Source organism: Mytilus trossulus, chromosome 8 (genome assembly GCF_036588685.1).
Source record: "Mytilus trossulus isolate FHL-02 chromosome 8, PNRI_Mtr1.1.1.hap1, whole genome shotgun sequence".
Lineage (NCBI taxonomy): Eukaryota > Metazoa > Mollusca > Bivalvia > Mytilida > Mytilidae > Mytilus > Mytilus trossulus.
The window spans coordinates 55,275,093-55,303,086 of NC_086380.1; the positions used below are offsets into that span (position 1 = coordinate 55,275,093).

The 27,994-nt window shown below is 31.4% G+C and overlaps 1 protein-coding gene and 1 long non-coding RNA gene across 2 annotated transcripts in view; one reads left to right on the plus strand and one right to left on the minus strand.

The window, feature by feature from the left end:
* Positions 1-27,994, minus strand: part of LOC134727777 (uncharacterized) — a 281,854-nt gene that overhangs the window by 60,562 nt on the left and 193,298 nt on the right. The gene's annotated exons all lie outside the window — the stretch shown is intronic.
* LOC134681987 (uncharacterized) lies at positions 20,392-27,384 on the plus strand. The gene is made up of 3 exons (XR_010100744.1): positions 20,392-20,422; positions 26,757-26,862; positions 27,349-27,384. It is a non-coding gene; the product is annotated as an uncharacterized LOC134681987 (long non-coding RNA).

Here is a 27,994-nt window from a genome sequence, read left to right on the forward strand (position 1 = left end):
CTCGATTTAACAAGTTATTTACTTTTTACAGTTTAAAATTATTTAAAATAACCCCTCTTTTAGAAAAAGTTGTTTAAAATATGATGTAACTCTCCTCTGTTTGAGTACAAAATTCTAAGTTTTCAAAGGTTTTGTGTAGAAGAACTGTACAAATCCTTGGTATTTTTCTTTTCTTTTCTACATCAGTAGAATGACCCCTTGTCTGAGGGAGGGTTGTTCTCATCCTAATAATAATAAACACAGGTCAAAGTACGGCCTTATACACAGGGCTTTGATACAGACCAAACAGCAAGCTAAAAAGGATCCCAAAATTATTACATACACAATTCGAACAGGAAAACCAACGATCTAATTAATATATCCGAACGGGAAAAAATCAATGAACAACATCAACAAACGATAACTGCTGAACGACAGGCCCCTGGATCAATCAGGACAGGTGCATAAACATGCTGCGGCTATGGATAGTTTTGTTTCGCCAGCATACAATATAATTGCAGTTAAAGGCAAATCCTTCAGAAGTTTTTTGTACTTTATTCTAACAACGAACATTTTTCGATAGGGAATATAAGTAAGGGGAAAGAAACCTATTGAATGTTGATATCTTTTTATAATATTTACAACAACAAAAAAACAGTGCGGGAAATGGACATGATTACATTTCCGGATGCGGGAAGCGGGAATATAAAAAAAAAATCTGTTTTGAAAAAAATTGGCGCGGGCGGGTCCGTATAACAAGGAATCAAATTGGTGTGGCCTAAAGGAATAAAGTAGTGACAAGAAAACGTATTCAACATTTACTTCATCGATCTTTACTGAGAGGACAAATAAAGGATTGTTATATATTTCCCGCATTTAAAAGAGTAGATGAAGCTTGGTTTTCCTAACCTGTAATGTATTTCCAATTTACATAGGTGAAAGAAAAAGGACTGGCCAGATAAGCTATATATAGCTGTTTATTAAGAGGGGATAAATAATACTTTGTTTAATAACGCTCTGTTTCATATATAGATATATATATATATGTATATATATCTCCAAATTAAAACGGTATCCTCGAACTTGCATTTCCAATTGTGTTAAATAGTGACGTTGAAGTCATCCCTCTAAAAGTTTTACGGACGCCATTAGTTGCCCGTCCTGAATTATCTGTGTCACACATGAACACGGATAGGATCATATTGTCATATCACATTCCCACAATCTACTGAGATTGGTAGCTGACTTTGTGATTACATTGGCAGTACGACATTACCACGCGTAAAGCAGGATGACTTGAAGATTCTTATTGTCGTTTGATGTATTTTGCCATGATAGCGTTGTCAGTTTGTTTGTGCGTTTTATGACTGTGAACGTATGTGTGTTTTAATGGATTGATTTTTCCATGGACATTCTGTATTCCAACGCGAATTAAATATGCATGTCTACTGCCAGTCGAGTCTTTGTACGCACGTGAATCAGAATTCATAAAAACCTCTTCTCAAAGAAAAACAGAAGGACACCTTCTAACGGAATTCTTAAGTTTCATTTTCAGATTTGTTGTTTATGTTCTTTCACTCAATAATTCACACTTAAATCTGTTTATTCCTAGTTAGTATGAGATGATGGAAACAGCAACTTGTGTTTTTTAATTAATTATGTTGCAGTATCGGTGCATGACATTTATTGTATTAAATATCTGTTTTACTAAGCATATTTTCTTATCATAATAGAGCTCAAATTTCAATCTGTTTTAGAAACGTCCAATCGACATTTCGTTAAGGTATAATGTCCCAGATATTGGTTTTATCTAATTTCAAAGTTGATCAAACTTAAAACACATTATTTTTCTTCGCTATATTTGAGCATTATGTAATAGAGTGACTGTTATTGAAGTCATATTGTCTGACTTTTACGATGTTAGTTCATAACGACGATCGACGCTGACTACTAAATTGAGTTCGGTATTGTATTGTTATGTTTTTTACATGTTTGTGGTAGCATTACTTTTGTAATTTGTGTTTGTTATATATGATGGAATCCAACGACAAGGTATCTGTGTAACCAGTGGTAAAAAAAAATTACAAGATGTGGTAGAGACCAACCCGAAATGATTAATGTAAAACAACTCAAACAAGAAAACTAACGATAGATATAGGACGATGCGGTATGCGTGCAAATGAGACAACTCTCCATCAAAATAACAATTTATAAAAGTAAACCATTATATATCTATATATGGCCTTCAACACGGAGCCTTGGCTAACGGACTGCTTCAGGTACAAACCAATCAATGAAAAACAAATGTGATGTACAGCAACACACGACAATTGCATTGAAAGTTCCTGACATTAGACATGCACGCACACAATGTGGTGGGGTTAAACATGGTTTTGGGCGCCCAACCCTTTCCTAACCTGGACAGTGGTGTTATAACACAACCTTTGAACAAACTATAAATATAAGTTGCAAAGGGCTTTACTCGTTAGATCTTTACAAAACAGAAAAATCAGGAACAAAAAAAGGCCCAAACCGAACGTGGCAGGGTGTTTTAATATTTGATCAAATAAATGTACATTAAAGCTTAAACATTTTGTGTTCGACTACTTCAAAACGGTTTTTAATTTTTACTGTTAATTGTTTTTTAATCATCTATATATTTCCAATGGAATTTATCCAAACAATGTAAGATCTATAAATTCGCGTTATCACATTCTTTGTTCTACACAATGAAAAAACTCAGAAATATGACAAATATTTTCAGTTAGTTTGATGTGTTATAAATTTTGATTACGTCATTTGATGATGAACTTTTCGTTTTGAGTTTTTTTAGAGTTATCTATTTTTGTTATCTTTTTATTATATAAATGTGGTGTACTATGGTTGTAGGTGCATGTACTTTAAAGACTTACACTTCAGGCTATCAAATGTAAACAGAGTATTCAGATAAATTAAAATTTAAAACAAATTATGTTTAGTATAGACAGTATTAATGTAGTTCTTGTTTGATTCAAATTTGTGTGTTTATCTTTTATTTGCATGACGAGCCTACTTACCTAAGGCATGAAGCTAAAAAAAAAGAAAATGAATCATAGCATCAATTTGATTGGAGCTATAGTCATGCGATTCTAGTTAAGACAGCTACAGGGTATATATCGCCCAATTGATACGATATTCCCGTGTTTAAATTTTCTATCATGATTTTCGTGAAAGAGTATTGCTGCTCACAAGCAAGCTATTAAACAAAGGGTTTCAAATGGTGAAGTTGAAATCATCCCTCCTAAAATTTTACGGACGCCATCAGGAGTTGGTTGACTATTACGGAATAACCGTTTCACTAATAATATCGGATATGCTCCTTACGTCGTAACTAAAATCTCCTTCGCTTTCATGAATGCGACCTACCGAATTAAATTATTTACTGGATTTGTTATAACATGAGTTGTGTCATGTGTACTATTGTTTGTCTGTTTGTTTTTTTCTTTTTTAGCAATGGCGTTGTCAGTTTATTTTCGATGTATGAGTTTTATTGTCCCTCTGGTATCTTTCGTCCTTCCTCTACACTGTATACTCAAAGACATAACAAACAACGGTTACTGTAAACACGAAGGACGTACTTCTGCTTATAATAGATATAGGAAGATGTAGCCTGAATTTAGTTAACTGATCTCAAATACTTGTATGCATATGAGAAATAATGATAAATCTTGTTACAAGTTATTGTCATTGACTAACGGATAAATGTCTATGATACTTTAGGAAACTAACAACTTCCAATTTTTCGTCTAATTTAGGAGAAGATCAGTCAAAGCGACAAATTAACGATAAAGGTCATTTCCTACGATTTGTTATCGTCATCGGCAAAAATTATCTAAAGCGGCAGAGATATTGACAACTGATACAAAACATCAGTATACTCAGTACTACGCTAGCAATTTTCATGTTTCTAACTCCGGAAAGAATGGTCAAAAAGCAGTAGTTCCAAACTATAGGTATCTAATAATTTTCAAGTTATTTGCTTTTGAAGATTTACATTTACATTGACGTCCTAATATTTCATTGAATTCAACAACAAATCGGGAAACAGTTGATTGATATAAAAAACAAATCTTGCTTGCCTTCCTTTTCTGATTTTGTGCCATGAAAAAAATTGAATATCCAACAATGATGGATAATATTTTGCATTCGCGGTCTGTTGAAAATAAGCAACACTCAAGGAAACCACATTACGATAAAGATATCAGATGCTGCCCTTCAGAATTAGATTATAACATGATTCATGAATAATACAGTATTTCAAAAATTGGTCGTAGGACTATATTAATTATATATGATTATAATTAAATGTTAAATCTTAAATAAATTTACCTTAAACAGTTCTTTTATAGCTCTTTTTATTTTGTTATCATTTGCCTCAAAAACATCGATTGGTGTCTCATTTTTCTGAAATGAAATCATAACGCTATTATTTGTTTAACATTCCCATGGTAAACATGTGTGCACATATTTCACAACTCTGGCTATATATAACAATATCAGTTTCAGTTAGTTTGTTGCAATGTTAATTACACTGCACGTATCGTTTAGTCGTTGCATAGGAGAACAACGAAATCAATTATGTATTCAATGTCTATAAGCGATTGTTATATCCGAACAAATGATACAAAGACATAGTCTTAGTACCAACAGATACTTCTGCATTTAGTAAAATATACATAAAACATATTAACTGACAATGTGTTAGATACAGCTTAAAAGGATCGAAAAACGATAAGTTACTAATGTTAATGCCGTATTAGAGTGTTTAACCAAAACTCACCGTCAAATGAAGATGGAAAAGGATAGTGCGAGTGGGGCATCCGTCTTCTGGTTACACATTCTTGTGTGCTATTTGTTATGAAATTTATGTCGCCGAGAAGTGATAATTTTTTTAATAATTTTAATTGAAACGAATTAAATATTCAAAATGTGTTTCTTTTGAATAGCAATACATTTTTTAACAAATGATAAGGATAAAATTATATACCCTCACCCACCCGACCCCATTGGAAAGTATGTGAATATTATTCAATAGAATAGCAGAATATTTTAGTTGATCATTTGATAGAGTAAAAGGTATACATAAATGTAAAAAAATAACTGACACGAAGGGGGCACGAAATCGTGATTTATGTACATGTTACACGAAAACGAATATCAATACATGTAGGACACATTACGATTTTCTATTCAGTGTTTATCGTCCTGAACATGCATGAAAAATTTGTCACAGGACGTAAAGCAACAATCAACCTCGCACAGGTCATTGTTTTGTGCGTAAAAGCATAGTTCATTGAAAAATGGTATCGTTCGGGTTGATTCTTCGAAACAATAACCTATCTTCCTGAAGGAAAAAAAAACTCCATATAGGTATATAACTGTGTGGAAAATCACAATTAAAGTGAAAGAAATAGAAAAAAGCATTTGCCAAATTATAGGCATCTTGTATCCGTTGCCTATAAGTAATATATACGTGTCAGAAAGCATATAGCTAATGGACAACAAATATGAAGATCCAAACCCGTTGAAACTTTTGATTTTTCTATGTACTTACAACCAATCATATAAGTATGAGATTTTCTCATTGTTGAAAGCCGTACAGTCACCTATTGTTGTTGATTTCTGCGACATTTGGTCTCTAGTTGATAGTTGTCTGATTAGCAATCATATCAAATCAGATTTTTTTAACCTTGACAGGCATTATATCCTAAATGTTTTGTACCTTTATAACTTATTCGAGCGTCACTGATAAAACATTTGTAGACGAAACAAGAGTCTGGATAATATAATTGTAATCCTAGTATATATGGTAAGTTTATGTATAAAACATGGTTATATTCATTTCACATTAGCATTTCACTGTCCGGGGTATGCATTGAACAGTTTTCGGTTTTGTAACAGCCATCATCCAAAGCAGTGTTGAATGTGAACAGAATATTATGAAAAGTATAGCCGTTTTTCCTTAATACACTTTATTAGTTTTATGATTATGTTCGTCGATTTATAATTAATGACCAATGCTTTGAAAAGCCACACTATCATACGAATGTAAAAGAACTACAAGAAACCAAAAGGACCAAAGTATATTCAAACACTAAAACAGATGCACAGCTAGTCAAAAGCAGATGCAGATATGATACATTGATTTTCTATTTGTGTTTATCACCCTTTCAACACGATTGCCTTTATTGTGGTTGTTAGATGTTATTGGTGGAAGGAGCCGGAGCGCCAGGGGAGAAACTCAAACTTTGTGATTGAAAACTGACTATTCAAGCTAGTCAATTATGCCTCGGTAGAATTAATAACCTCTCAGTTGACAGGAAAGTGATACAGTTGATGAACTATTGATATCACAAATCCATCAAGGCCTCCTTTAACTTTTGGGTAAAGTGTAACACTTACATTTCACGTTCGTTTATAAGATGAACATCTGCATTAACAACTTATTACAAAAACTATAGGTCAATTGGTGAGAAAAATAGGATGTAATGGTACGTACAAATAATACTGCTTGACATTATTTAAGGGAGTTGGCTTCTCAGTTTCAAAGTAATTAACTTTTCAAAACACTTTTTTATATGGATAGGTGATTAGTAAAGGAATCCAAAGAGAAATATATATATATAGGTCACCGTGCTTGTTTTCGAGATATTAGCCATTGAAATTTGGCGGGAAAATATTTCATAGCTTGATCATTGACAAGTTGAAGTTCTCAAAAACTGTTAAAAAGTAATTAAAATTTTATAAGACTTCTACAGATGGCTTACATGTATCATTATGCATGCAAACATTCACAAAAAGAAAAATGGGGGTCAACGGGCAATTTTTGTTAACGCATTCAAATGGGTAAAACCAGAGGATTCCAAAAAATCGAAAACATGACAAGCCAGCTTCCTTCTTTTTTATTCACAGGAAACACACATCTTCAGTAATAAGTATACAATAAATTTACAAATACGTTTTAAAATAAAATCAATCTTTTAGACAATCTTATATTTATTATCCGGTCTTTACAAATTTTTGTTTGTGTTGTCTAAATGTGTTCAATTAAGAACAAACATACTATCAAGACTGTATACATGGTATAGGACAATTTCATTTTCGATGGTGAAATAAGATCGATCATCCGTTAAAGTTATTATGAAGTCCACTTTGCATATAGAAAACAGGAAAGCAAACCAAAAAAGTATCTGTAATAACTAATATATGTTTTTCCTTTAAAAACACCCTTGTCAAGCTAAATGTAACTGAGAAGACGGTATGTGTATCTCAATGTGCAATTTTCCCTTGAAGCATTAGGAAAAAATGGTAAGTAAAAATTGTTTGATTAAATGTGTAGACATTGTAACAATGAATGTATACCTATACTATGTATATATAGGACGTTATATTTATAATAAACAATCATCATTGGAGATTGAGTACGATATCACAGTTAATTAATTATATTGATGTGCCATTTGTATGCAAGAGTGACATTCCGTTGTTGTATGTGCCAATTCTAAAAAAGTTATGCGAGTATTCTCTCCCCTTAACATGTTCATTATTTTATAATTAAGTTTACGTTTCTGATATACATTTGTAATTTTGAATAATTACAAAATGTATCAATTCAATATATTTCAGTTTTTGTTATTGGTGTATCAAAAACATTTATTTACGAATATAATTTCATAAATTTGAAACGTTTAAAATGATTACATACTAATAAAAAGAACCGTTCATCATTTTTCAAAAAGACTATGAACGAAAACCGTATTATCATGATAATTTATCTTCTCTGGATGATAGATTGATTGGTAAATGAACCAGAGTTATCTAATGGTAATCACAGAGAGGGACCGGCGAGCAATTTTAAATAGTAGCTTATTCAACGTTAAAACAATTTTCTACTACAAACAAAAAATACTTGATACAAATATAAGGATTAGTTAGCTAAATCTACAAATTTTATTAGATATTACGATTTTTTTATTGCAATAGATCAATATGCTTATTGTTTGTCTATTCTATTGTTTGTAGAAGTAATGTGTGTTATATACTAGTAACATAGACACATTATGCCAACATGTACAATTGTAAAACATATATTTACGCACGAAAGTTCAGAAATGACTCTTTTAAATAAAGTGAAATGGAAACACTAAATAGATATAAAAATATGTAGTTTGAGTGCCGATGAAACAGCTCTACATTTAAGCCACAATTTGTTAACCGTTATTGGTCAAAGTACTGTTTTTAACACGGAGCCTTGGCTCACACCAATCAGCAAACTATAAAGGGCCCCACGAACTACAAGTGTAAGATATATATATGCTTGTATGAATTACCAATACATTTTCTTTCAACTTTATATGAATTATGCTAGTAAAAGTATGCAAATAGTTGTTATTAAAGTAAAAAATTATAAATATACATGATATATATTTAAGGAATGACTGTAATATTAAAAAAAAGTACATGTAATAACTATTATATTTTTTTTTCCTTTGAAAACATCCTTTTCAAGCTTAATGTAACTGAGGAGACGATATGTGTATCTCAATGTGCAATTTTCTCTTGAAGCATTAGGAAAAAAAGGAAAGTAAAAATTGTTTGATTAAATGTGTAGATAATGTAACAATGAATATATACCCTATTAACTTTATATGGATCTGTATCTCCTCTTTCTAATAATAATCGAACCATGTCAAGGTTTGTATCTCTCACAGCTATGTGTAAAGCAGTGTCGCCGTCGATCTTAGATAAAAAAAAATATATTAAATGCACTGGTTTAAAGGTACACATGCACTTAAAACAGTTGTACATTGAATGCAAAAAGACCATTCAATAAATTAACGTCCTACATATACATGTTGACTTTGAAACTTCTTGAAATAATATATACAAGTGCGTGTGATTTCCTCTTTTCCAGCAGATCATTTTTGTAATTGGCTGTACTGTGATTTACGCCCGTTGCCATAATAGCTAGTACACGGATTTTGATGTTAGAGAGAAACTGTAAACATGATCAACATTTTTACGAATAAGTCGATAAGAACAAAACCGTAATTCGACAACCTATTGCAGATTTGTCTTTCAATAAAGACATCATAATTATTGCATCTGTGGGTCTCATCCTACAAATGTTATAAATATAAAGAGTGTAAAATAAAACAGTAACAATTGTCAAATCTAGATTAACAGATTAATCACTTGGCTTAAATTGTCAGTCGCCTTCGTTGATTATTTATAATCATGTTTGCAAAGTTTGCTAAATAAAGGTAAGCTAGGTAAAAGTGATAAATCGATTGAATTTAAGGTGGTACCTAACACTTTCACTAAAAGTAATTTGGCTCGTTTAATTTTCATAAAATTTTGTCAAAGTATTTACTTTAACACTTTAACAAAAATATTTAAAGTTTTAAAAATTTTGAACCAACCGTTTTGTCAGAAAAATTACACTGGTTATATAGCAATTTGACAAACACCAATTTTGATCATTGAGAAGCTTAATATTCCTTTTACAACACAACGTAATTAAAACGTTTAGCTGACTTTACAGAGTTATCTCCCTGTAGTGTTAGCTACCACCTGAAGTCACAATTCATTTGTTGGATTAATTGATCAGCTTGTTTTATTTATATTTTTAAGTTGATATTAATTTTTATGTAAGTGTTGATTAATATTGTGTTGACGTTATATCATGAGTGATTATTATGAAATTTAGATCTCAATACTATATTGAATACATTTTGTAATTTTAAGTTGTTGTTCAAATATCATTTTTATTAAACATATGTCCTTAATTGATAACATTCAGTTGATATATACAAAGATTAGGTCTAGGTTGGTTGAGACTTGGTCGAGTATGGTTCATACTATGTCGAGTGCGGTTCGTACTAGGTCGAGTATGGTTCAGACTCGTATAAAATGGTTAAGTAATGGTCAAGTACAAATTCAGACAGTTAATTATGGTTTAGACTACAGTCGAGTATTATCAATAATGTGTGTTATATACTTGTAACATAGACACATTATGCCAACATGTACAATTGTAAAACAAATATTTACGCACGAAAGTTCAGAAATGACTCTTTTTAAATAAAGTAAAATGGAAAAACCATATAGATATAAAAGTATGTAGTTTGAGTGCCGATGAAACAGCTCTACATTAAAGACACAATGTGTGAACCATTATTGGTCAAAGTACTGTTTTCAACACGGAGCCTTGGCTCACACCGATCAGCAAGCTATAAAGGGCCCAACGAACTACAAGTGTAAAATATACCCAATATGTCTGTATGATTTACCAATACATTTTCTTTCAACTTTATATGATTATTATAGTAAAAGTAAGCAAATAGTTGTTATTTAAGTAAAAAATTATAAATATATATTAAAGGAATGACTGTAATATTTTTTCTGTCTATGAAGAAATAACATAGAATATGGTGCACACTGAATAACTCGCGTAGCGGGTTATATAACGGGTGCACCAAATGTTTAATGTTATTTCGAAAATACAGAAAAACTTTTACAGTAATTTCATATCATTAAATTTTAAATTCCATTTTAAACCGAAGAAAATTACGAAAAAACGTTGATGACGTCACTGTCACATGACTAAAGTATGTCTATGGGCTCATAACAAAATAATGTCAGCCAACCAGAAGACGCGTTACAATCAAAATTAAATTATATAAAGATAAAATTGATGTTTGTGTCAAAATCATACATAACGGGATGTTTAAATAAAAACATAGGGGATATTCAATAAAATATAATTTAGCGTAAAGCGTAAGTAAGCTTGTTATTTTAGGTGGACCTTGTGGTTCTATGTAACAGGATTTAAATTTGAAAACAAATTCTCAAACTGTTCTAACAAAGATACCAAAGGTACAAACAAAATCCAGAAGTCGAAGAAAACAAACTGACAACACATTGACAAAAACTAAATAAAACACGTTTACCATACATTGGATAGAACTTAAGACTAAGAACAATTTTTACCCCTTAAAAGACATACCATTTGATGAATTTTTCGTTTCCGTTCTCTCAGTTTAGTTTGCCTCAACCAAATGACATGAAACTTAAAACACTGCTTATCAACTCAAAACACAGATTAAGTTGGAATGAATGAGGTAAAATTTACAGTTTTAGAGTTATGTTCCTTTATAAACTGAAAAAATGCTGAGTTTTTTATTATCGTTCTTTATTTTTAGTTTGAGTCAGCCAAATGTTTAAAAAAAAACTATATATCGTGCGTATTGCCACATAACATATACCATGCGTATTGCCACATAAAACAGATCACTTTGAAAATTTGGTAGCGTCACTTTTACCGTCTTGGAGTTGTTTGCCTTTATAACAATATACTTGCACTTTTACAATTCTTTAGTTATGTCCCTTTATAACTTAATAAATATGATATGGAAACGAGGGCATCATCTGTTTTCCATGGACACATTCTGCGTTGATGTTTTGTCTTTTTTGCCTTTTATTTTGAAAACAATAAAAGAGAATGAGAAACATTTAATTTTATAGATTATCAGCAGCACTAGATCTGCTTCGTTGAAATCGTCATCTGATTTTCATTACAGATATAGCCCTGTAAAGGGAAACTTAAAATTCAAAAAATATTAACAAGACACTATTACACATAGTTTTACATGGTTAAGGTATATCGTTATAAAGTATAGACTTTTTGAGAAAGAATTTGCTGATAATTTGCTAAAATGAAATTTTTACTATGCTTTTTTTCAAAAATATAATGAAAAAGTTGGGTCATCGTGCTATTTTACAAGCTACGAGTCGTTGACAATTGCCTAAACTTGGTTATATTGTTCTTGAAAAAAACACACTGGTGTGCATAAAAAAAAATTCTTTGAGATAGAATTTTGAAAAATTGTGAGAAGATAGGTCTTATTATATGTTTAAAGAAAAAAAAAAGAAGCAATGGTGTCACTGAATTTTTTTCCTTGCTACAAGTAAAAATAAAAAAAGTTCCCTATTAGTCCAGTATATTTTTTGACTGAAAGAGTTATCTTCCCTTAAATGTCTCATTTGAGGACAAAAAAGATTGTAAATACAAACAAAAATGATATTTGTTAAAATATTTTGAATAATACAATAAAATCAACAAGTTTTCTTTCAATAAATAAACAGCATAAACATTAAATTCGAAATAGGTCTCCAAAATTGCAGATTTTGACAAATAATTAGACCGAATTGTACTGTACTTGTACAATCCAAGATCCCGATTTACCAAGAATATATCTTAAACTCATTTGACAACCCCTTATTAGAGTAAATAGCCTATGACAATTTGGGGTACTAGTCGTCATCTAGAATTAACATTAATAAATTATTATAGAATAAGCTATATATAGAATAAAGAGTAATACCGCAGTCCCACTAGGCCACGATCGCACTACGATCTGTGAAAAAGATGCAAATGTTGATGATCGTAGTACGATCGTGTAGATCGCAGTAAGGTCATTGCACGGTCGTGGTGAGGTCTTCAAAATCGTGATGAGCGTGGCCAATTTTGAACATGTTTAAAACAATCGTGGTGCGGTGGTGGCGAAATCCAAACGTAGTATAAGCGTAGTGAGAGCACACTCGGAGTTAGATCGCAAATGTCGCTGTACCATCATAGCGAGAGCGTAACGAGAGCGTAGCGAAAGCGTGATTCTTTTCGAAGAGACTGCCCTACAATCTTACAGCGACGTTATTACGACCTCACTATGACCATGAAGTTCTCAACTCGACCCAACTACGCTTCCCTTACGACTATACCACGTTAACACCACGCTGTTCAAGACCATAGTACGACTCAAGCACGCCCTTGACGTCATCACCACGCTCTGACTACGACCTAACCACGTTCATACTACGACCATTATTATCATTGTCATTTTCACAATATATATAATATATCTCCAGGCTTTGTTTGTCTGTATGTAGTTTTTGTCTATTTTCTCTTACGGCTCAACCATGCTTATCGTTTATATAGATAAGATCTAGACCGATGGTTTTCCCGTTTGAATGGTTTTACACTAGTAATTTTTGGGGCCCTTTATAACTTGCTGTTCGGTGTGAGCCAAGGCTCCGTGTTGAAGGCCGTACCTTGGCATATACTGGTTTACTTTTATAAATTTTTACTAGGATGGAGAGTTGTCTCATTGGCACTCATACTACATCTTCATATATCTATTGACATATCTGTGTTATCTATGCTATCGTTCACTAAAATATCGTCATTTGAGCTTTTTGGACCAGCAACAGGTTGAAATTAAGGATGGAATGGTTGGTCCAAAATCTCTGCTTGATCAGAATTCGTTACTATCAGAGATCTATCTTCCACTACATCAACCCCTAACACCAAGCCCACGTGTTCTAGAAGATTTTGGTGGCATGACTGTACGGTTTCTGAGAAATCTATGTATTAATCAGAAATAGAAGGAATGGAATTGTATTGATATGAAACACAATGTTCACGTTATTACTGATAATGTATAAAGATCGCAGTATGTACGTATTAAGAACCTACTTGAATCGCAGTAAAAGCGTGGTAAGATCGTGTTGCAATCGGATAACTCGTGGTATGGTCGTAGTGAGAACGTGATGATGCGTAGAAAGATCTTGATAAGCGTGGCATTATATGCATGGTTGCTAAGTACTTTTTATATCAAGTAAGGTACGTTGCTAAGCCATTTTTGCATGACCTTGACCTCTGGAATTGTGCTTTCTAACCAAATGTATACACAACATTTTGTCTAAATTCTTTTTTTCTAAACACGTTCTGACAAAGTTACATAAAAAAGACCGAAGTCAAATTCATCAATAACCTTTGACCTTGAGGTCAACTTTCAGGTCATTAAATGCATAACATGTCCCAAGTGATTTTTACAATTGTATTTGTCATTGTTTTAAAACTATATTAACAACAATGTCAAAATTATTTTTCAAAACAACAAAAATGACACTTTTATGTTTCCATAGCAACCACCCTAGCAACCTATTTCTAAACCTTTATTCAGATATTATTCCTAGGCAATAGTCACAGTTTACATTTATTACTTTAGAATAATTGGTTGTGGATGCGAAAGTGCAAAATGCCTATAAGTTGCCCTCTTGAATACATTGAAAATTCCACTATTTAAATCAGTGCTGCCCTCTTCTTCCCATTTTGTCAGAAACAAATATTTGTATATTTCATCTTACTCATAAAGTGTTATATTTTAATGAACAATAGTCAAAATATTCATAAAGCTTGTAATGTATGCATAATAACTGCTTACAATGGGTAATTTTTTATCATTAAAAAATGGCAACGGGGACATGCACACTTTTTTTGTCATCATATTTATTGTTAGTTTATCGATAGCCACCATCAGAGCAAATTTCAAGAAAATCTGAGATTATGCGTGTCGCAACTTGGATGGTGATTACAAAGAATTGCTATTAATACCAGAAACAAACACATTACCTTATTTATGTCATTTAATATCAGGTGTAAAGTTATGACAATGGGAATCATAACACATTTTCTTATTCCAATATAGATCAAAACAATTTTCTTTTGATAGATAACTGTATCTTCCGTTTTTTAAACCTTAAGTACATTAGGAAATAAGGTGATTATACTATTCACAACATTGTAACGGCTATATCCAATTATCCTTTTTTTACCAGCTACAAATGTATGTGTAAAAGAAAGTTTCAGTCATAAAAAATAAATGTTGCCATATTCAAAGTTCCTATGCAAAAGCATTGAAATGCACTAACATATATGATATGCTGTCGCTATAAATGTTAATCCCACATCGAAAAGACTAAATACTGTTTCATCCTAGACATATTAAATATGAAGATATGATGTGAAAAGTATAGCTGTCTTCGTCTTGACTTGTTCAACGTTGAAAGCATATTCATTTTCAAATCAGAACGGAGTGATTGGGAAACGTATGACTAATCATTTCGATATTTTAAAGGAGGTCAACTTTGTACAAATTTGGTATGTAGTTAAAGTTAGTTTTAAAAAAGAAACTTTAAGATTACAATTTTAAATTATAATAAATTATCAAGCGGGAACATACATGTTACTATAAGTGAAACAACCACTATTTAAAACGAGTAATAATACATAAAACGATTTTATAATTTGAATGCTTTGGAAAGATTGTAAACCCTTTTTTTTAACCAATATAAAATTGAGAATGAAATTGCGAATGTGTCAAAGAGACAACAACCCGACCATAGAAAAAACAACAGCAGAAGGTCACCAATAGGTCTTCAATGTAGCGAGAAATTCCCGCACCTGGAGGCGTCCTTCAGCTGGCCCCTACACAAATATATATTAGTTTAGTGATAATGAACGCCATACTAAACTCTTATTTGTACACAAGAAACTAAAATTAAAATAATACAAGACTAACTAGCTCCTGAGATGGGAAAGGCGCAAAAATGCGGCGGGGTTAAACATGTTTAAAATACATACAAAGCAATTGTAGGTACTGCGAAGACCTGTACTGTGTACTACAATAGTTTGCCGGATTTGAAATATTTCAAATCAATTGAATTAATTTCCAGTAATTAAAAAAATAGATTAATACTACAGTGCTTTTATTTGATTTGACAAATTCTGAAATGCTAAATTAAAGCCGAAAACTGTAAATTATAATACAATCTGATAAAAGATACGAAATAATTGGCAAAAGGGGGAAGTATGTGACAACTACAAAAAAAAAATCGAAATCCCTAAAATGTATCAATAAAAAACGGTGGTAAACTACAACAACACATGTAAGTTTCATGATATAGATATAATGATGGAATAAAATAGTACAGATTAAAATGTGACACCGATATCATATAAGTTATCACATTTTATTGATGATACAATGTCACTTTTGAATGGAGGTTTATAATTCTTAAAGAAAGTTTTAGTTGAATACGATTGTGTGTCACAATTTCAAGGCTCGAAAAATATTTCAAAAATTAAAACAAATAATTAGAAATTGCTTATTTATGACTTAGGAATTTTTTTATAATGTGTATCATAAGTTCATTTTCGTTTAATTAAATTCGTTACGTTCATTCTTCTTTGCAACACTATTACATCTCCCGCATTAAAGAATTACCATCTGTACACTTTAATTAAATATGTAGTGACTGCATATACATGACATATATTTATTTATCTGGATATTTTTTTTTTTTTTGTTGCTTTTTGTTGTTTTCTTAAATATCAGTGTCACTCATCCCTCTGATATCTAGTTCATGTGGTAGATATGTATTGATTTCATAAGCAATATTGTGTTGACCATGATTTTAAATGTGTTCTGTAAAGAACTTCCTTCAACACCTTATTTACGCTATTTGGATTGAGTTCTGTTCTTTCTAATAACCATTGAAGTATGTTGAGGTGTCCACCTCTTACAGCTGAGTGTAAAAGAGTGTCACCATCCTGCCAAAAAAGTTGCAATGTTCATATATTTGGTATTACATGTGAAATATAACTCGTAGACATTATTTGAGAACACACAATAAAATTCGTTAATAATTTGCAAATTTAACCTACAAAATTAACGATTGTTTTTCTCTTAAAACCGTAAAAAGTAAAATCTAAAAAAAACTGAATAAAAACGAAAAGATAAAATCAAAAGCTCCAACCCATCAGACCAACAGATAACAACTGTATTAAGAATATAACGTGTGTGCATGACAGATGTTAAGATTGCAAGTTATTAAGCCAACGATAAAGTGTCCTCTCTGCTAATTTATTTTCCTCCACCCACAAAAACTAGTCATTATGCTAACAGTCATTATCATCGATCGTGGCTGTACTCGCCATCAAACAAATAAACACATAGTCTCTTGGTACGCTGTCTGAATTTTATAGTACGGGTAGACATCAAGAGTAAGACAAAAAACATAAGATAAGACGTAATAAAAACTGTCGTAAGTATACTTTAGAATGACACAACGTGCTAAAAAGTAAGAACACAAAAATACTGAACTCCGAGGAAAATTCAAAAAGGAAAATCAAAAATCAAAAGGCAAAATCAAAAGTCCAAACACATCAAACGAATGGATAACAATTGTCATATTCCTGACTTGGTACAGGCATTTTATAATGTAGAAAATGGTGGATTGAACCTGGTTTTATAGCTAGCTAAACCTCTCACTTGAATGACAGTCACATCAAATTCCTTTACATTGTCAACGATGCATGAACAAAACCAACATACTCAAAGAGTAAAAATGTCAAAAATAGGAGTACATCAGTCAATAGTGTGTTATTATCTTAATATCACTATAAAAACAACAATGTAACGAAGGAGCACAAAAACATCTCCCTCATTTGACATCTTGTGAAAAATTGTCTCAAAGGCAATCAAATCAGATCTTTTTAATTTCATAAAGATCATTTTGATGAAGATACAAGGTCACATTTGAATAGAGGCTTACAATTCTAAAAGAAAGCTTTAGCTGAAAACGATTGTGTGTCACAGGTTCAAAGCTTGATAAGCATTTCAAATCAAAAAAATAATTAGAAATGGGGAAAATAATTTATTTTTTCAAAATATATACTTATCGTTGACCAGAATAACTCTAAGTGAGGTGACAGAAGTGTGAACAGTCGTCTAGATCGCGGGTTTAATCTCCCCAAATAACAACCGGATCAAAATGGTATTAACTTAAAGAAAAATATGTCTTCTTTAGTTTTTGCCTAAAAAGTCGTTTAAATGACTAGTAGTATATTGAAGAGTTTCAACCCCCCTTTTTCAAAATAAAAAATTGTGTATGCCAATTCTAGTACATTCTAGCTTAATGTATGTTGTGTTATTGTGAATCAAATATGGTTTCTATATACTATTAATACAAAAAAGGAAAAATGGTAGGTACTTCTGGTTAACAAAATTTTATGTAATTCTTACTTTTCACTGGTTTTGAAAATATAACGTTTTTGAACATTAAAAAGTAAAATCACAAAAAAAAATGAACTCCGAGGAAAATTCAACCGGAAAGTCTATAATCATATGGCAAAATCAAATGACATCAAAAACGAGTGAACAACAATTGTAATATTGCTGACTTGGTACAGGCATTTTGAAATGTAGAAAATGGTGGATTTAACTTGTTTTTATAGCGCTAAACCTCTCACTTGTACGACAGTCGCATCAATTTAATAATAATGATAATGATGCGTGGACAAAACAAACAAATACAATAGGTAAACAAAATCACCAATAAAAGTAAAAAGTTTAATTCAATAGGTCACATTCGTGAAAAGGGAACTAGATTTTAGTTACAACATAAGGAAAATATCCGATATCATCTATATAACAGATATTCCATTACGGTCAACCAACTCGTTATGACGGCCGTAAAATTACGAAGTGATGATTTCAGTTTCCAACCGATTCACTATTTGGAGCTGAAATCATCTCTTTTGTCGTAAGGTTTTTTTTCAACCGACCCGCATAGTCAATTTCCAGACATAAATATTAATCAAGGGGCAATATCAAGAGCTCAAACACATCAAACGAAAGGTTAAAATAATGCAAAAATTAAATACTTCCGGGCTTCAAAAGGTTACAATGTAAAATAAACTATGACTTTATCATTTACCAATACTAATATACAGAAAAGATTAAAATGTAGAACGTCAAATTTAGTTTTAAGAGTAATCAAAGGTACCATTATAATTAAGTACGCTAGACGCGCGTTTCGTCTACATAAGACTCATCAGTGACGCTCAGAAAAAACCAAAACAAGTACGAAGTTGAAGATCATTGAGGATTCAAAATTTCAAAAAGTTGCGCCAAATATGGGTAAGGTTATCTATACCTGGGATAAGAAAATCCTTAGTTTTTCGAACGTTTTGTAAACAGGAAATTTATAAAAACAAATTATTAAAATAACCTTGACCTCAATTTTAAAGTCATAAGCAAGGATCTAAATCAAAAGAACTATAGTATCTACTGTCCAAAATGTATATGATTTATGTGTAAGAACAACACACAGCTAAAAATAGGTTGAAACACATCCAATTAAATATCAACGTACATTTTCAAAAAAAAATAGTATATCACACGATGTGTCTACAATTTAGAAAAAAAATAATATTTGTCGCTATCTTATGTGATAATAAACCAAGATTAATAAACATGACCTTGGCTTTTGATTTCGACCTTTTTGTCATTTTGATGAAACATGGACATCAAATCAAGACCCTATCACTCATGGTGTACCGGTAAGAAATGCATATCACTTATATCCAATGCATATTGGGAAATAAACCACATATTTTCAGGAAAATTCGTTAGATCGATATAACGAGAAATTTAGTAAAATAATATTGTCGTAATCTTTAACGTTTTGCACAAAGGGGTTTAAAGATAAGTTAGATTAGATTTAATTGCTATAGATAAACTTCTAACACCACTCAGTCATTAAGACCTACATAAACAGCACTACGTTGTTGCAACAAAATACAAAAGATATACAGATATTTGAATAAAACAAACATCTTAAAAATAAGACCAAGTTTTGCAAAGGAGTACTACGCACAAAATAATCAGTGTTCGGGGATATAATTTTGACAAAGTTAAGTGTTCGATTGACAACATGGTTAAACAGTGTCACTTTCAAAAACGTATAAACGATATCATATATCCAATATTTATCTTTAAAAACAACAATACTGCGCCAAAAAAAAAGCACAATTAGACGAATGCAAATATAATCAAAAACCATCTGTTCAGAGAACCATTGAACGCCTTTCCACCCATCTCTACATATTTTGGTAAAACAATATTCACTTCTAGTCTAAAATTTCAACTTTTCCGTAAAAAAAATGTCACTTCTGGTTTTTGGTTGCGGAAGAGTTTGAAATAAAAGACACCTACTATATGTGTTACAAGTAAAATCATCTTAAAACAAATTTAATCCAGGTATCTATGATGAGTTAATTTAGAATATAAGAGGAGAGAAAACTACCAAAATTGGCATTAAATTTTCAATGGACCAATGACCTTAAAACAAAAGATCCTAGGGTAGGCACTCTGTCCGCCAAAGTAACGTCGTAATTTAACGATCTGCCGTCACACGATATTTAGTTTTGTTTTGCCACTTGTTACCGTAATTGCATATAGAATTACTGGGTTGAGTTAGAAACAAATTAGATGCAAAAGTTAATGAATATTTAAAGAATTTGTACATGGTTTTATATTTATTGATATACAATAAATGAAATTTGCGTCATGTCAAACAAAACAGCAATTTTTAGACGACGTTACACTTTTCGTTTATTTTATCGGAACAGACTATAATTTATTAAGCTGGCGCGCCATCTATAAACAACGGCTATTTATAGCAGACGATTATACTTATCTAATGCTCCTATCGTTCGGTAGGTAAATACATTAGCCCTGTACGTTTAAAATGTTAAATGTTATCTTTCTCTTGAAAACGTACGTAAATAAATTGGAACTTTTCAGAGAACATACTTGAGAACTTCGTTAAAATGATCCCAAATTTTTAGCTTGATCAGGGGTTTCTAATGCCCAGCGCGAACCAGGCAAACTATAGATGTTAATGTTCTTTTACGGAATTAGTCTACAACGTCACGTTGTGCTTTGTAACGTTTCCTAATTTGACGATTTGTGTAATTCCGTGAAAATGAAAGGCATTTGTGTTGCCCAAAATGTAAACAATAATCGCAAAAAGGATGGCAGCCCGGCACCAAAGAAGCCGTGTATGTTTGATATTTGATACTTTGGATTGTTAAAATTAATAAAGAAATAGCTACGCCATATTAAAACAGCAAACTCCTTGTAATATCTGATTGAAACGGAGACGGCCGAGTTGTATGTCACACTGTCTATTGAGGGTCTGTCTATTTATATCCCGAGAAACTATAGTCTAAAATTTCTTATTTAACTTTCACTTTACGAGTCTTTATCGGGGATGTGTGTACATGTTATTTTTCTAGAATAACCAAAGAGTTGAGGCAGTGGATGTTGGACCTAACACTACAACACACTGCAGTTGAATATGCCACCTTCAATTGTTTGCTATATAATGCAGATAGAACTACCAACAAAAAATATATATTAAAAATATTTGGAACGCATTTTATTTTGGCTTCAAGAAAACATCATCATACTCAGATTTAACACAGCTGTATTTTTTTTAATAAATTCGTTTTCATGAAGTGTTCTCCTTTTTTTTATAAAATAAACAAGTATTTGTTTAATCCTTATAGATATTAGATGAATTTAAAAAGAGACCACAAAAACAACTAAATTGTAAAATGACCAAATAAACAAAGATACCGCTACAGAAAAAAATACTTCATTTAATGTATAATGATACTCTAATGATTTGTCAATAAGCCAGTAGATATTGGTAGTATGCTTATTAGACATGAACAGCAACCCAACAAATATATATAGCTCTTAGCAAGTGAAAATAAAGGCCAAGTTTTAATATATTATAACAAGAAAATGTGGCTCTTTAATTTTTTTTTTTTATTACATATGCTATCAATCTAATCTGGAGATAAAATTAGTATAATTTCTGTTTAGATTTAATACCAGCCACTGTACAAAACACACAAGAATTAAGAAAATATGATGATGCTATTTGATTTTTATACGACCGCAAAATTTGAAAAAAATTTCGTCGTATATTGCTATCACATTGGCGTCGTCGTCTGCGTCGTCGTCGTCGTCGTCGTCGTCGTCGTCGTCCGAATACTTTTAGTTTTCGCACTCTAACTTTAGTAAAAGTGAATAGAAATCTATGAAATTTTAACACAAGGTTTATGACCACACGAAGAAGGTTGGGATTGATTTTGGGAGTTTTGGTCCCTACATTTTAGGAATTAGGGGCCAAAAAAAGCCCAAATAAGCATGTTCTTGATTTTCGCACTATAACTTTAGTTTAAGTTAATAGAAATCTATGAAATGTTGACACAAGGTTTATGACCACAGAAGAAAGGTTGGGATTGATTTTAGGAGTTTTGGATCCAACAGTTTAGGAATTAGGGGCCAAAAAAGGCCCACATAAGCATTATTCTTGGTTTTCGCACAATAAATTTAGTGTTTATAAATAGAAATCTATGAAATTTGAACATAATGTTTATGACCATGAAAGGAAGGTTGGTATTGATTTTGGGAGTTTTGGTCCCAACAGTTTAGGAATAAAGGGCCCAAAGGGTCCAAATTAAACTTTGATTTCATCAAAAAATGAATAATTGGGGTTCTTTTATATGCCGAATCTAACTGTGTATGTAGATTCTGAATTTTTGGTCCCGTTTTCAATTGGTTTTCAATTGGTCTACATTAAGGTCCAAAGGGTCCAAAATTAAACTTAGTTTGATTTTAACCAAAATTGAATCCTTGGGGTTCTTTGATATGCTGAATCTAAAAATATACTTAGATTTTTTATTATTGGTCCAGTTTTCAAGTTGGCCCAAATCGGGGTCCAAAATTAAACTTTGTTTGATTTCATAAAAAAAATGAATAATTGGGGTTCTTTGATAAATCAAATCTAACTGTGTCTGTAGATTCTTAATTTTTGGTCCCGTTTTAAAATTGGTCTACATTAAAGTCCAAAGGGTCCAAAGTTTGATTTTAACAAAAATTGAATTCTTGGGCCTCTTTGATATGCTGAATCTAAACATGTACTTAGATTTTTGATTATGGGCCCAGTTTTCAAGTTGGTCCAAATCAGGATCCAAAATTATTATATTAAGTATTGTGCAATAGCAAGAAATTTTCAATTGCACAGTAACTGTTATAAATTCAGCAATAGCAAGACATCATCAATTGCATAGTATTGTGCAATAGCAAATATTTTCAATTGCATAGTATTGTGCAATAGCAAGTATTTTCAATTGCACAGTATTGCACAATAGCAAGAAATATCTAATTGCACAATATTGTGCAATAGCAAGACATTCCAATTGGATTTCAATTGGAGTTATCTTTCTTTGTCCAGAATAGTAGTTGAATCAACTTGAATCATTGTTTTATACAATATACAATGTATATTCACTTTTACTACCAACTGATAGATTAAAACAATCTTTACCATTCAGTCATTGTCAGTGATAACAAGCACTTTTTTTTACATTTTAAATATTTTATGATGTATTTAAATGAGTAGTTATTGTTGCAAACTTCATTAGAAATTTGAATTGAGATCAGTTTTCAATAAGGGAAAGGGGAATAAGAATATTAATTAATTAATATTCAACAGCAAAGTGATTTGCTCAAAGGCAAACATTTTTTTTAGTTCATTAGACCACATTCCTTCTGTGTCAGAAACCTATGCTGTGTCAACTATTTAATCACAATCCAATTTTAGAGCTGAATCCAGCTTGAATGTTGTGTCCATACTTGCCGCAACCGTTCAGGGTTCAACCTCTGCAGTCGTATAAAGCTGCGCTCTGCGGAGCATCTGGTTTAATTATTTGTAAGTAATACTATGCTTTATATAAAAAAAAATGTCAATACATGTTTCAAATATTTACTTTATTAAAAGTAAGTCTCCGAGTGCAAAAAACACAACATTTTTTAATTATTCTGTCACATGTGTGATTTGTGTCAATGGTTAATTGGTGTTTAATGCCACTTTCAGCATTATGTACTATTTCGTAGTTGGTTTTTATTGGTTGAGTGAGAAAATAATGCTTGAAGTGAACCAATATCCAAGATAGTAAAACTTACAGGCTAACTTTCAAGTCAATTAAGATTGTAATGAAACAGTTGCACACCAATGTGTCATAGAAAAACATACAGTCTTTATCTACAACACAAGTTAAATAAAAAATTGCTGAGTTTCAGTTTTCTTACTTTAATTTGCCGCAAACAAATGTTATAAAAGGATGTCGGTCGGAACAATGCTTACTACCACAAAAACCAGAACATGTTTACAATTGGGTGGCGTCACTTTTAGCATTCATGACTTTATTAATGAAGCAATTACTTAATCTGTTGATTTAATTCTCTTCCTCTTGCTCATGTTGTCTGCTTCAACTAAATGTTATGAAATTTATGCACAATGCTTATAATTACATAAGGGCCTTAATGAAATTAATCATCGATCTGTATGCGGAAGTTGACTGCCTCTGGTGCATATTGTTACAGGCAGGGTATTTGCGGCCCAAAAACACATTCTCAATTTTATTTAACCATGTTCATGTTCATTTACAAGAATAGCCTGATATAGAAAAATCTCTGAAATCGCCTTCAATATATTTTTCTAAATCAACGTTGAATTAATTTGAACAATTGACAAAATTGAAGAAAGCGGGGTTGTTATGTTTACAATGTATACTGATCCCTTTATTTGAAAAAAAAAACTATTCTTAATGCTCAGATTTTTCTTTTTTCCCCCATTTCCATTACAATAAAGTAGTGTTATAAAATACAAATTAAAATAATCTAATTAATCGTGTGAAAAAAACAAAATAAATTTGTTTGTGCTTTGCATGTACAATATTTTTGACTAAGAAGAATTTGTATGACTCACTTACTATAGGAGAGGGGTATAATGTTTTCTGGTCTGGTCGCTGTTTGCATGATTTTTCGTCTGTCCCTTTTCATGTTAAAATTTTTGGTCAAGGTAGTTTGATGATGAAATTGAGGTCCAATCAATTTGAAATATATAGTTCAAACGTTTCCTATGATATGACCTTTCTAATTTTAATGCCAAATTAGATGTTTGACCCCAAATTCACGGTCAACAGTCACTGAACATACATGTAGAACATGATAGTGTGAGTGAGGCATCAATGTACTTATTGACACATTTCTGTTAGATCTGTATTGTTTAATCACTTAACTCATTAGGTCTTTCCACTTTTCTGTGGAAAGACCTATTGTTTTTCTTCTGATTATTTTTTTTTTTTTTCTTCCGCCTAATTTTGTTCTTGCGATAAACATTTGTTTCGCAACATGTCGCTTAGATATTTGGTATATGATATCGAACAGTTTATGCGCTTTTGAAATTTACCCTGCGTAAACGAATACTTTTCTTTGTTGGAGTTATCTACCTAAACACTGTTTTCCTTGTTAGCGCAACTCCTTGATTTGTCCTATTTTGACCGAAGCGATATGAATGCTTCATATGCGAGTTATTTCCCCTTAAGCATTTGTTATAAGTGATATGCATTTCTATCTTGTAAACCATTAGTGCTAGAGACCTAGGATCTTTTGATTTGAGGTCCTTGGTCCAAAAAAATGAAAATAAGGTCAAGGTCAAAGGTCAAGGTCAAATTCAAAATTTTGATTTTGGCTTATTTTCACTCTTTTTCATTAACTTTATAAGATTTCGACAAATTAATTTTACTAAATTGTTAGTTGCGACATGTCGTAACTTAAAAATTTTGATTGGAAGGGTGCGTAGACAATAAATGGGAGTTTTTGCCCCTTTTATATTTAGAATTATGCGTAAAGGGATATTACTCATGAACCATACATAATACAGACCTAGGGTCTTTTGATATGGAATCCTTGGTTTATGACCTTAAAATTGAGGTCAAGGTCATAGGTTAATTGGACGTTCTAGATTTTGACCTTTGCTTGAAATTCATATTTATACATCATTAAGCCATAGGGACTGACATTTTCAACTGAATTTTAATATTTTCATATCAAAATAGATACTTATTGGCGGACAGAACATCAATTGTTATTTGAAATTTTTATTTTTTCTTCCGCCTAATTTTGTTCTTGCGATAAACATTTGTTTCGCAATATGTCACTTAGATATTTTGATATATAATATCGAACAGTTTATGCGCTTTTGAAATTTACCCTGCGTAAACGAATACTTTTCTTTGTAGGAGTTATCTCCCAAAACACTGTTTTCCTTGTGAGCGCAACTCCTTCGCAACCGTAAAATATTATGACAAATTTATTTTACAAAAATGCTCGTTATATCCTTTGCGTGATTTATCCTATTTTGACTGAAGCGATATGAGCGCTCCATATAAGAGTAATTTCCCCTTATGCATTTGATATAAGTGATATGCATTTATATCATGTAAACCATAAGTGTTAGAGACCTAGGATCTTTTGATTTTAAGTCCTTGGTCCAAAAAAACGAAAATTAGGTCAAGGTCAAAGGTCAAGGTCATATTCTAATTTTTGAAATTGACTTATTATCTCTTATTTCCAGAAACTGTATAAGATAACGACAAATTATTTTACCTAAATTGTTTGTTGCGACATGTCGTTACACGTAAATTTTTATTGCAAGGGTACATTGAACGTAAAAGGGAGTTTTCTCCCCTCTTGTATTAAAAAATATGCGTATGGTGATATAACTCATTAACCAACTATAAATAAGACCTATAGTCTTTTGATTTGAGTTCCCTGGTTTGTGACCTTGAAATTGAGGTCAAGGTCATAGGTTAATAGGACGTTCTAGATTTTGACCTTTGCTTTAAATTCATATAAATACATCATAAAGCCATAGGAACTAACATTATTAACTGAATTTTCCTATATCAATATCAAAATAGTTCTTTACTAGTGAAAGACCTTCAATTGTTCTCTGAACAATTGGTTTTTAATTATTGATTATTTTTCTTCTATTTTTATATGGTTGTTTTTGTGGCCTGTATATGAGAACACACACAATCATACACAGAAAAAAAACTTCATATACATTTTGAAAATCATTTGATACATACAAGTTATTTCAATTAAGTATTTTTTTTTTTATATTAGAAGTATAATGGAGAATTATCCTTGCCTAGTTGACCAGTCTCTACTGATATGATAGAAATGACGATGTATAACTTGGAGATCTTGATTAGGTTGGGAAATGTATTAGGTAGGTGCGTGGTTATTCGTACATATCATGAAACAAATATGTCATCGAGAAAGACACTGACATTAGTCTTATGTTGTCGAAACAGTAGCCAAACAACATGATTATATAATCAAAATTAAAGCAATTTGATAGTAATATTTAAAAAAAAATACTTTAAATGGCCTTAACAATTACGAAGTAGATGTGTATGTTTTAGAATTTTGCTGAAAGTATTTACTAGTTCTTTTGACTAGAAAAAAAACTGATCAATATTTCAGGTTTTATAAAACAGACTCGACAAATTGCAAGATAGCAATTATGAAAGAGTCACGGTTGAAAAAAACATAAAATCTATGAAAACAGCTAAGAGCTACTCATAACTTTTTTTGATATTTGTTGTCTTGATTTTAAACTACCAGTAAGCTTTGGATATTTAAAAATGGAAGCAACCGAACAGCACACACTAATTTCATCAATTTTATTTTTTGGTATTTTGTGTTTTTTCAGATGTAGAAGTAGAAGAAACAACAATGAACAAAAAATAAGAGTCATCATTTTCGCTTGAAATTGAAATAAATCTAATTTTTCTTCATTATGTATTTTAAATATGAGCATTATGATAAACTTTAATGAGACAGCAACCCAACAGCACAGTCCCAATAGCTATTTGGTGGTCTACTCAAACTTCATGCAAAAATGAATTTTGTGGTTTTTCAGTATAAAATTTAAATTGAAAGTTAGGAACTCTTTGAGGCTTTGGTGCTACTTGTATGGTTTCAGAATTATAGCTTAAGAACTTGTTTATGAATGATTTATTTATTCCATATTTAAGATGGATATGTCAGTATACAAAGAAGGAGATGTGGTATAATTGCCAATATGACAACTGATTTTATATGTTTTGCAATATCTTCTACTCTTGTCTCGTTATGTCTTTCATCCCACTTCAAATAGACCTCTTTCTGTGTAATTATATTGGTTTCGATGGTGACTGAGTGATATAACATTATGTAAGTCATTTTTCTTTAATTTCTTGAATGTTTTTAAGAAATAATATTCTTCTAAAGAGTCATTGCATATGAAATGATATGCATTCCTCAGAATTTTCCATGGTTTGAAATATTGTTATTTTCTGAACTTCATTTTTTGCTGA